A 12,499-nucleotide genomic window follows, 5' to 3' on the forward strand; every position below is an offset into this window, starting at 1 on the left:
AATTTGGAGATGGATTGCCCCAGAATTTTGATCCATGAAAGGATTTATCCTTGGTTAACTGACTCTTGGAGTGGTTGACTTTTCTGTGCTCTGAGGTAGCTTGCCCCGGTATGAGCGTTGAAGCGACTTAACTCACCCTAACTGAACATTGAAGGGTCTGCCCCTGGCCAACAGAACCTCTAGGTGATTTGCCCTTAGTTAATAGATCCTGAGATGATTTACTCTGGATCAAATGTTCTTGAAATGACTTGCACATTTATTAACAGATGTTGGAGACTGTTTAAGATTGACTAATTCTTGGAGTAATTTTCCTATGATCAACTTGATGTTTTGGGTGGCACGCACCTGATTCATGGGTTATGAGGTACTCTTGATTCTGATAAATGGTCAAGCTTCTTGATTGCTCTTTGTTGAAATTTCCCTGACGTCAAGTACTGACTTGCAGTTAAATTTGTTTGTTCGGAAATGGTAATTTTAATGCGATACTCATGCAAGTTTTTGAAAAGAATTATTTATATTGGAATGATGTGATAGTGTGTGACGAGTGGACCATGAGTCCAATGTAATGTTGATTTAGCAATTTAAAGTGTGAAAGACACAGCGAGAATAATGACATTGATGTTGAATATTAGTAAATCTTCAGGGTCGGTTTACACAACTTTGCTGTAATTGCTTTCGGAATAACCCTACCTCAATTAGGTCTTTTGAGGGTTGAACGTGGCTTGGTTCATGGTTATTGAAACAAAAGGATATAAGGCTTGAAGATTTCTTTTAAACCCACCATTCTTCACGATGATCTCCAATCCTACGTTCAATTAATTTGACACACACTTACTCTTACGAGATTTCCACAGTGTAAGATCTTTTTGAAATGACAGACACTTTATTTTGCTCTTCATGGATATTGGTGACCCTTTGATTCTTGATATGGTGGTCACTAAATCTTTTTATTTTGTTGAGGGTTTTCGTGACCTCCTTTGATTTTTGATTTTGATCCCTACTTTTGCAGGGACCGCTTTTTGAAGCTTTAGTCCATCGGATTGCCCTGTTTTTTGCCTAAGTCTCCTTTTGGGGTATCGACTTAGCGGGCTTTTTCTTTGATTTTATTTTTAGAATTGTGACTGCCAAGTCATTGGTCATTTGAAGAATATCCAACATAACCTTTAGATTTGCAAGGTTCCTTCGACACTTCAGGATGTGTGCGAAGATATCATGTGTTGATCCTCAGACAAGATATTTCGTCTTGTAATCCAAATATGTAGTTAGATTAACTGAACACTACCCTGCCCCGGGTTAATGTAGGTTTTTTCGATCCGAAAAAAATTCCTCCTACTTCTAGGCTCGAAGTGGTTGACTAGGGATTAACTCCTTATCTCTCCAATGTTTGGGATTTGAAACAATGCTTATACGTCATCAGTAGGTTTTATCCGAAAGCATACACAGCAATTATGGGTATTTTGTTTTCGTCATCCTCCCTCAAATCTTTGCTAAAACAAAATTTATGATAAAGAAAAGTGAATGGGAGAAACACTGATCTATTTTTTTTGTTTTTGATATAAGAGAAGAAAAAGAATGAGAGAATGCGAGATAATTAATTCAAAACATGCATAATTACTTCATCAATATTACCATTAAAACACACAATGTTTAAACACAAGCAGCTTTTAACAACAAAGAAACTACAAATGCAAAATAGAACAAATCAGTCCATTGATTGCCAGTGTTGAGAGGTCTTCCTGCCTGAACAGTAGAGTACAGTAGAATTATCACTGGGGTTTGCACAAGCTGAGTTGGGTAAGACCATTTACTGTAGCTAGCATAACATTCTCAAACTGCAGTCTGCTGAATGTTGTCTTCCTTCTTTGCTAAAACTACATAGCTTCCACAAGTTGGTCTAGTTGGTTTTTCATCGAGTCAACATCTCCTCTTACTGCAATGTGACTTTGCTCCAATGGATCCATTCTTTCAAGAGCTACTTCAAGTCTGATATGAGTATCGGGAATCAACTGCAGGTTATGGACGAAGGACGAATGAGTTTTTTTTGTATTTATTTTTTTGGTGAAAATGATATGAAATGTATGATGATGAATGCAAATGCAATGATTGTGTATGAGTGTAGTGACATGTTCAGGATCACGGTTCAAAGTGTTTTCAGATAGATCAGAATAACGGATAAATGACAGGTATCTCTGATTAATGGAACCCCATGGGTAGGCTCTACAGTTGGTAGGTTCCTAGAGTCATAGATATTTTCTTGAGAACGTCACTGCCGTGACGAAGACTCGTCGGACAAAAATATCCTTAAGAGATCTCGTCTAGGTGAGGTCTTCGTATTGTCCCAACAAGGAGGCTCCATGGGGATTCTATTACACGACTCTCGAGTCCAGGGTTCTAACAAGGTTCTCAGAGTCATAGATCGAGGTTGGAAACATTACTGTAAGATAATAATACGTCCAAGGGATCTCATCTGATTGGGGCTTTCGTACTAACCCAATAAGTCTGGGACTTTTCAGGTCGATACTACATAACCGCCGGATATAGTGGGTTAAAAGGTCCCTAGAGTCATTGATCCAACTTAAGAATACTATCGTCGTGACAAAACTCGTCGGGCAATAATATCTCAAGAGAATCTCCTCTAGGCGGGGTCTTCGTATCTTCCCACAAGGAAGACTCCTTGCGGAGCCCACTACGCAACCACCAACTTAATCTAATGGTTTTTCTCAGACTCGGGTGGAGAGCCTATCTCACAAAGTATCACCGACCAGAGAACCCCAAATAAAACATATTCAATAAATCACAATACAGTAATCATGATAGCATAATAATAACAATAATACAAACAGATAAATTAACACACAATACAACAACTGAACTAAGTTAGGCTTCACTCTCTTTTGCTTGGAGCTAGTCCCCATGGAGTCGCCATCTGTCGCATCTCGAAAAATACGATCCTCGCTGGGGCGGAAAAAATTACGTTCGAACAGAGTCGCCACCGAACTTTATTTGTCCCAATGAGGGATAGGAAAATATCGATAAAACCTTTAAATGGAATATGGTTGTACAACCATATTCGGGTTCGGGAGTGGATTACGTAAGGGGAAGGTATTAGCACCCCTTACGTCCGTGTACTCACGGGAACCTTTAGTTCTAATTTGTGTTTCGGGTGTTAATTTATGTTTGTTGTTTTCTTAAGTTGTAAATTATTAAAAGAATAGAAATGGACGAGAACCTCGGAAGAGAGAAAGGGGAGGTTTTTTATTAGTGTGCTCGCGAAGATACAACAATCTCCTGCCTACGTATCCTTAAATAAGGAAATCAGAGCATTCGTATTTCGGGAACTACGGTTGGTTGGTGTTTTTTAATGAACAACTATTTAGATCGCATCCAAAGGCTAAACGTTGGCTTGTCTACTCTCGGCGGAGGCTTAAGCATTAGTTTCTTGTGCCATCAGAAAAGATTAAATAGTGTTCTTTCTGAAAAGGGTTTTTGGTCACACCGGGGCGACAAGTTGGATAATATGTTGGATATTTTGTTTGACTGGTTTCGATCGCACGAGGGCGAGAAAGGATAACTTGGTAGGTTAAGATATTTTTGGTTGGATGACGATTACTCGGATAGTCGAGTAAGACAACTCGTATCCTAATAGTCGGGAAGGGAATAGAAGACTCTAGACCACTTTCTTTTCATCCTTAATTATAGGAAAGATTTGATAATAGTTAAGGTGCTTTGGACGGATGACGATACTCGGATAATCGAGTAAGACAACTCGTATCCTAATAATCGGGAAAGAATAGAAGACTCTAGACCGCTTTCTATTTCATTTGAATATTTATGAAAATAAGGTTGTATATGGTTGATGTTTTTGAATAAACGACAAATGCTCAAACGGCTAAGTAAGACACTCATATCCAGCATTTGAGAAGAGGAATTGAAAAACTCAGACCATCTCCCTTTTCGTATAGTTTATTATGAAATGATTTGATTAATTTATTAATTGTAAAAATGACAATTGTTCGACTGACCGAGTAAGAGAACTCGTATTCGTCCAATTGAGGAGTGAAGTTGAAAACTCAAAGTCGACTCCCTTTTCATTTAGCTTATTTTGAAAGTGTTTTGATTAATCGGGTTTGGAAGTTTGTAGAGGAACGACAATTATTTGACTAACCAAGTAAGAGAACTTGTATTCAAATAGCGAGAGAAAAATTGAAGACTCAAAGTTATCTCCCTTTTGGTTTCTTGTTATAAAAGGTTTTGATTTGTTTGTGCTTAAATGGATTAGAAATGACGACCATTTGACTAACCGAGTGAAAGATTCGTAAACAAATCGAGGAGAGGAGTTGAAAACTCAAAACCATCTCCTTTTTCGTATGGTTTGAAATGATTAGGATTTGCTATAGTGATTAATCCTTAATTAACAAAATATTAATTAAAATTTAACTAAACCACTTAATCAATTATAATTATAATTAACTAACAAAATTATTCTATCAAATTGAATACCCAAAATAGTTAAAATTGATTATTAAATTATTTTATCAAATTGAATATCCAAATAGTTAAAATTAATTGTAAAAAATTAAATAACTTATTAACCTATATACACATTAGAAAGCTTAATATAATTGAAATCAATTAGCATAATAAAACTAGAGGAATTCAGTACTCCTCTTTAGTCACTCCGTAGGCATACCTTCCACAATTTTATAACAAGAGCCAGTTTATAAAGCGGCACATGGCATGAAAATAGAGAAAGGCAAAAGAAATGGCAATTTAATATATACATGAGAATCACAATATACCTACACATTTAAGAACATTACCAAACTTGGTGCAGGTAAAATTTTTTTTTTTAGCAGCAAATCTACATGTATATACATTTTTTAAGAGGTAAAATAAAATATGTTCCTAAATTTAATCTAGCACTTGCGAATAGCTGAGACCGATCATGCAAAGGGTTACGGCATGTGAGCAGATTGACATTGTCCTGGTGTAATTCAATGAAATCACTAGATAAAAACTACCTCAATTGAATTCTAAAGACAATCTACTGAAAAATAAAATTAGAGAACCAACTAAATAAGATTCCAAATACAGGCAATGTTGAAATAGTAAGACCAGAAAACTAATTATGTGAAATTCCTCCATAATCCTACATTGTCTTTATGATATTCACGCATCAGTACCAATTATTCGGATCGGAAAAAGAAAACTAAACTGAAACGGAAACGGTGAGGCACAAACAAAAGGATCGGTTCATAACATAGATACTATTTCCAATGTTAGAAAACTTGAATGTTACAAACGCAGTAACTCATCATACTGCAAGCTAATGACAAACCCAAGCAACCAAAACATAACTGCAACTGAATCATGATATTCGTTTAAACTAATTCGCACGCCCCGAAAAAGAAATGAATACCTAGTAATTACCACATATTTCCAGTGTTATCAATCTCAATTACCAAGCAATATTGAAAATTGAAGACACAATTGAGAGGATGGACAGTAAAATATTTATGCAACTTAAATCAAAATGTTAATGAGATTACGGGGTTGACCCAAACCGAAACGCAAAGGCATAGTGTGAGAATCTGTTAAAATTATTTACGGTATTTACACCCAAGAAGGATGCTACCGCACAGATAAATCGAGATAAACACCGAAATTCACTCCTCAAGATCTAAAGCACAACAACATAAAACAAACTGACAAATGCAGTAAAACACACGAGTTGCCGGTATATGCTCAAGACCAACACTATATTAAGCATAACTCCATAGTCCTAAACGAATCAAAATGACATAGTTCTTTCAACCTTTCATTGTTACTGTCAACTACCAAGCAGTGTAATCAAAATAGAAATTCAAACATAATCTACACCAAAACGTTATCGATTATTGCCTCCTCGATGATGTTGTTTGGGTTATTGTTGCTGCTAGCTCTTACTGCTGTGCTACGAGTTACCGCTTTCGATTCTTTGAAGCTTCTTCGCGTTTGACTCAACAAACTTCATCTTAGTCCAATAGCAAATCCGGCGTGCTCCTGTTATCACAGCGTAGGGTCGAATGAAGGCATTTGGGTAGATCTTGGGGAAAAGGATGAAACGGCGTTTTCGTTTGGGGTTGTTGAAGGTGGAACAACGAGGGTTTGGAGAGTTGTGAGCTACTTGACGGAGGCGACGCGGAAGGGGTTCCAGCGGTTGAAGGGGTTTTGTGGTGGCGGATTTAGGGTTTGGTGGTGGTTTAAGGTGATTGAAGGTGGTCGTGTTGACGAGGTTTTGAGCGGTGGGAGCGAAGGTTGATGAGAGACGATTTACAGTGGGTTTTTTTTTATGAGGATTTCTTGAGAGAGGGAGAGTGGAGAGTTCTGAATGAGAAATGTGAGTGGGTCCTCCTTTTTTAGAGGGAGTGGCGTGAGATTTTTTTAGATTTGAGAGAGAAAGGTAACTGAGTGATTGAGAGAGACATGTAGGTAGCTGAGTGATTGAGAGAGACGTGTTGGTAGCTGAGTGATTGAGAAAGACGTGTGGGGTGGGTTATGCAAGCTGTCAATTTGAAAAATAAGAGAATCCTATGCTATCTTATTTTAACATTATTATTCTAAAAACCATCATTGTTATTCATTTTTAACTAATAAATAGGATTATTACAAATAAAAACTTTAATTATTTAATTTGATATTTTGAATAAAGAAATAAAATGATCTGATTAAAATAGAAATTGGATATAAATTTACTCGAAAAGTTAAATTGGAAACACTAAAATCAACACACAATATACTTATTGAAAAATACAACGTTTCTTCGAATTCTGAAATAAATTTGCACCGGTTAAAAGGCTCAGGCGGTTTAAAACGCACCTGAAACAACTGCTGAAAAATACAACGAACATACCAGGTTAAACTACACGAACTGTAGATTAATAATACTGGTGTCTTGTAATTTTAATTTTGAAACTTTTTATCCACTGACTTTGTCCGTACTTGAGAAATGATTTAACCAATTTGTCGGTATTTTCAATAAATTTATCCTGACTGATATTTTAGGTATTATTTATGATGAAATGCTAGTTATGTTGTACAACTGATGCAAATTGAAATAAAATCGAATTTATGAAATTTTTAAAATGCCCGGACAAATTGGGGTATGACAGGGCATTGACATGATTGGAAAGATTGAGCCGACTGCTTCCAATGGGCATCGCTTCATCCTTGTTGCCATCGACTATTTCACCAAGTGGGTCGAGGCAGCGTCGTTCGCGAATGTCACCAGACATGTGGTTGCCCGTTTCATCAAGAAAGAAATCATTTGTCGCTATGGGATTCCCGAAAGAATCATTACTGATAATGGTTCTAATCTCAACAACAAAATGATGAAGGAGTTGTGTCAGAACTTCAACATTCAGCATCACAATTCTTCCCCTTACCGCCCTAAGATGAACGGCGTTGTTGAGGCGGTAAATAAGAACATAAAGAAGATTGTGCAGAAGATGGTCGTCACGTACAGAGATTGGCATGAGATGCTACCTTTCGCCTTGCATGGGTACCGCACTTCAGTACGTACATCGACCGGGGCAACCCCTTACTCCCTTGTGTATGGTATGGAAGCAGTCCTACCTGTTGAAGTGGAGATTCCTTCCCTAAGAGTCTTGTTGGATGTCAAGCTAGACGAAGCTGAATGGATTAGGACAAGGTTCAATGAGTTGAGTCTTATCGAAGAGAAGCAAATGACAGCCATTTGTCATGGGCAGTTGTATCAGAGTCGGATGAAGAGAGCCTTTGATCAGAAAGTGCATCCTCGTTGTTTCCAAGTCGGAGATTTAGTGTTGAAAAGGATCCTTCCTCCTCAGACAGATCACAGGGGCAAGTGGACTCCTAACTATGATGGACCGTATATTGTCACCAAGGTTTTTGATGGTGGGGCCTTACTGCTTGCAACTATGGATGGTGAAAACTTCACTTCCCCTGTGAACTCAGACGCAGTTAAAAAATACTTCGCATAAAATAGACCCGCTGGACAGTAAAAAGAATAGTCCAGGCAAAAAAAATGGGCATCCCGACGAACCAAGAAAATGAAAAGGTTCGGGAAAAAATTAGGGATTAAAGATGAAAAGATCGTACACCCGGTAAGTTGAAAACCTGAAAAGGCAACTTAGGCAAAAATGGGTATCCCGGTGGATTGAAAACCCGAAAAGGGCGATCCAGGCAAAAGTTAGGGATTAAGCGAATGACTGCGTTCTGAGTAGTTCTGAATCTCATCTCGTGCCAATGACTGGAAATTTTTGAAGGATAGGAAACAATCCAATCACTCTTTCAGAAAGCTGATCATCTGGAGGATCTTGAAGACGGGCAAGTCATAGCAGAATTGGAACCCAATAGAAATCCATTTCACATTGCCATTAGATTAATTTCTGTTTTTATCTATTGTGCGATTACCTCTTTCCAGGGATTGCTTCTTAATGTAAATGCCTATTCAGAGGCCATTCAATCAATAAAATCATGTCATTCAGTATATCTCTGTTTTCATTTTCATTTTACTGTTTTGTTTGCAAAAATGACGTCCGAATTTTTGATAAACATTGCATCATGACACATAAGGGCTTTACAGGTACATGCTTAATAAACATTTAAGATTGCTGTAAATTTTAAGTGCTTTGGATCGTCTATTCAGAACAGATACCCTCGGGGCATTTCCTTAAAATTCCCTGCAGATGATCGTGAATATCTTCCTCAGTGAAGTCACCAACAGACAAATTCGGTGTCTTATCCCTGCAGAGCTGATCAGAGCGTTGGATTCCTCAATCCCCAATAGGTTCTCACCACTGTACTTCCCCAAGCGTTTGTTTCAGGACATACACTCCCCAGTAGAGTTGATAGTACCAGACTACATATCCCCAGCGGAGTTGACAGTGCCAGACTGTATCTTCCCAGCAGAAGTGGCTGCTCCTTAGAGTTCGATGTCAGATCGATAATCCCAATGCCAGATCCATGGTTTCTTTCCTTGAAGCAGAACCTCGGTACCGTATCAGTGTTTGCTCCCCCTGCTGAGTCATCTCTCGCAAATCGTGGTTGCCAGAACCATTGTAGCTTTCCTCAGCAGCAGGCTTCCAATGTCATTCTTTCCCCGATCAGAGTCTCGGTATGGCCAGAACACCGCATGGCTAGTCATCTCCCCACAGAGTTCTTTGCGGTGTGTATCTCCAGCAGCCTGGCCAGAGCCCAGAGGATGGTAATCATTTCCCCAGCAGATCCCCTTGCCTCGGCTTGGCATTCTACCCAGCATTTCGCATCCCTGCATGTAGAATCATATTGCATTGCATCCTTCCAAATCGCGTAGCATTTCCATTTTCATGGAGCATTACGCCATTGAAAAATTCAAACATACGCATGTAAGCATAAAACATTCTCGGTATCCCAAGTGATAAGCTAGAAGTTGTTTCCAGTACTCAGACTGAAGATTGTTCATGACTTACCTTTGTTATCCCCAGCAAGTGTCATTGGCCCATGCGCCGCCTCTATTATCATTCCCTATTTCTGCCAATGTTGACAGGCATGAAGTTTTCCGATGTTCAGATCGAAGAAGTTTCCGACGTTTAGGTCGATGCAACTTGTGGCATTCAGGCCAGTTTTCCGGTATCCAGACCGAAGTGGCATTCAGGCCAGTTTTCCGGTATCCAGACCGAAGTGGCATTCAGGCCAGTTTTCCGGTATCCAGACCGAAGTGGCATTCAGGCCAATTTTCCGATATTCAGATCGAAGTGGCATTTAGGCCAATTTTCCGATATTCAGATCGAAGTGGCATTCAGGCCAAGTCTTTCCGATGTTCAGATCGAAGAAGTTTCCGACGTTCAGGTCGATGCGACTTGTGGCATTCAGGCCAATTTTCCGATGTTCAGATCGAAGAAGTTTCCGACGTTCAGGTCGATGCGACTTGTGGCATTCAGGCCAATTTTCCGATGTTCAGATCGAAGAAGTTTCCGACGTTCAGGTCGATGCGACTTGTGGCATTCAGGTCAAGTTTCCGATGTTCAGATCGAAATCCTTTCCAGTATTCAGACTGATGAGCGACATTCAGGCCATGGTTATTTCTGTGTTACCATTTATTTTGGTATCCAGTTTAACATTCTTTTTCGATATTCAAACTAACTTCCACCGTACCAGACGAATTCTTCTTTCAAGACCACCTCTTTGCCGATTCTGACAGACATTGTTACTTCACTTCACTTCAGTGCAAATTTTTGGGCTTTTATTGTATTCAATCCCTTGATACCTCGAAAGCACGAAAGTAGCTGCCATCTTCCTTCCGGGTCTCCAGTTGATTGAATAGGGGCAGCTGTAATACCCCAAAATCTACCCTTCATTTTTCCTGGAAAAAAAAAACGAAAAAAAAAACTAATTAATTAATTAAATAAATAAATAAAATAAATAAATAAAATATAACAAATTATTTTGGACTTGGGTCTCCCTCATTTGAGCCCACTACCCACGAAAATCAGTCTATAAATACTGAAGTTTCAGTAGAGGAAAAGACACTTGGAGTTACACTGGGAGATTCACTGGAAAAAGATAGTGAGAGAAAGAAGACAGAACAAAGGGGGATTTTGAGGAGAAACAAAACACTCTGAGGTTTCCTTGGAACAAAACCCTGAGGAAAAAGATAGTGAGAGAAGACCTGACAGAGAACTCAGAGCAGCCTCCAAACCCTGAAGGGAACTCAACTTGTAAACCTCACGGGTGCAACTCAATTTCAATCAAGCTCTCCAATCAGGTTTGCCCTATATCCATCATCTTTATGCCTTTAATTTGAATGCTCTAAATGTATGAGGTATTATGGGTGAATTTGATACCTTTTTTGTGAGCCTTTTGTGAATTTTGATGGAATTATTCATGTGGTTACATTTTGATTTAGGGGCAACTCTGGGTTACCCTATTTTGTTTCTCTAACCTGTCTTTGCGTTGCCATGACATTGTTTTCTCTTGATTTCATCCTGTTGCTCTAACCCTTTGTCGAGTTTTGTGAGGGCTCACATGGCTTTTGCAGAGACACTCGCGTGGTTTCCCACTTTATTTGTGGGATACCCCCCTGGAGTTTTATTCTGATTATTCGTGTTGACTGATTTCCTTTGACGGTCCAGCTGGAGAGATTTCAGGGTTTCTTGCTCCTTTAACTGTTATACCTTCGGATCTTTATCCGTGTGGTAATTTTTTCCTTTTCTCGCATTTTACTGCTTTCCTAGCTGGAAGACCTCGATAGGAGGCGACGTTTGAGCCCCTTTGTGGCATTTTACTTTGAGATACATGTTTTGTGTTTTGTATTCATATCCCTGCAGGTAGCGCGGTTCCTTCGTCAAGGACTGCCCTTTTTCCCTCGAGCATCCCAAACCCTAAAACCCAAAGCAACACGCTAACTCCTTCTACTACAGGCGAGTAAGTCTCCAAAGGTCGAGCACCCGGTAGATTGCGTAGTGACGTCGTTCGTCCAAAACCCAATCCATAACCCCGTAGTTAGCCGAACTACGGCTTGCTCTGATTCTCATTCCAGATGAGATACGTAGGCATAAGACGCGATGTCTTAGCGAGCACACATCCCCCCAACCCATAGGTCAGCCGAGCTACGAAGACTCTGATTCTCATATTCAGATGAGATACGTATGCAGTGGATGCAACATCCGCGCGAGTCATTTTCATTTAACCATTTTTTGTTTTTTTTTGGCAAACAGCACAAGATAAACCCACACCCTTTAGACAAGAACTACAAAAGTGGATCCCGTAGAGTACTACGGATGCGTAGGGGTGCTAATACCTTCCCTTCGCATAACCGACTCCCGAACCCAAGATTTGGTTACGAGACCCCGTCTTGTCCTTTCCTTTTTCAGGTTTACTTCGAGCGTTTCCTTTCCCTCCTTTGGGATAAATAACGCACGGTGGCGACTCTTCTATCATTTTCTTTCGCCGGTTGTTTTTTTCGCACACTGTATTTTTCAGGTTGCGACAACATGCCAAGGTGAAAGAACGATTGATCAGTCCTATCAAGATATGTCAGGTTTCAAGAAATGCCTGCACCTAAAACAAAAAGAGAGGTTCGTGGCCTCCTGGGCAGATTGAACTGCATTTCAAGGTTCATATCTAATCTTACAGCCACATACGAGCCATTGTTCAAAATGCTGAGAAAAGAGCAAGAGGTCAGTTGGAATGATGATTGTCAGAAAGCCTTTGAAAGAATAAAAGAGTATTTGCAGGAGCCCCGATTCTAATGCCTCCAGTAGAGGGAAGACCGTTGATCATGTGCTTAACAGTGTTAGAAAGGTCAATGGGTTGTGTGCTCGGTCAGTATGACGAGTCAGGTCGAAAAGAGCATGCAATATACTACCTTAGCAAAAAGTTTACCGACTGTGAACAAAGATACTCACTGCTCGAGAAAACTTGCTGCGCTTGGGCATGGGCTGCTCGCCGACTAAGACAGTATATGTTGACTCACACGACTCTATTGATATCAAAGATG

This window comes from Lathyrus oleraceus, unplaced genomic scaffold (assembly GCF_024323335.1).
Source record: "Lathyrus oleraceus cultivar Zhongwan6 unplaced genomic scaffold, CAAS_Psat_ZW6_1.0 chrUn0556, whole genome shotgun sequence".
NCBI classification, from domain to species: Eukaryota; Viridiplantae; Streptophyta; class Magnoliopsida; order Fabales; family Fabaceae; genus Lathyrus; species Lathyrus oleraceus.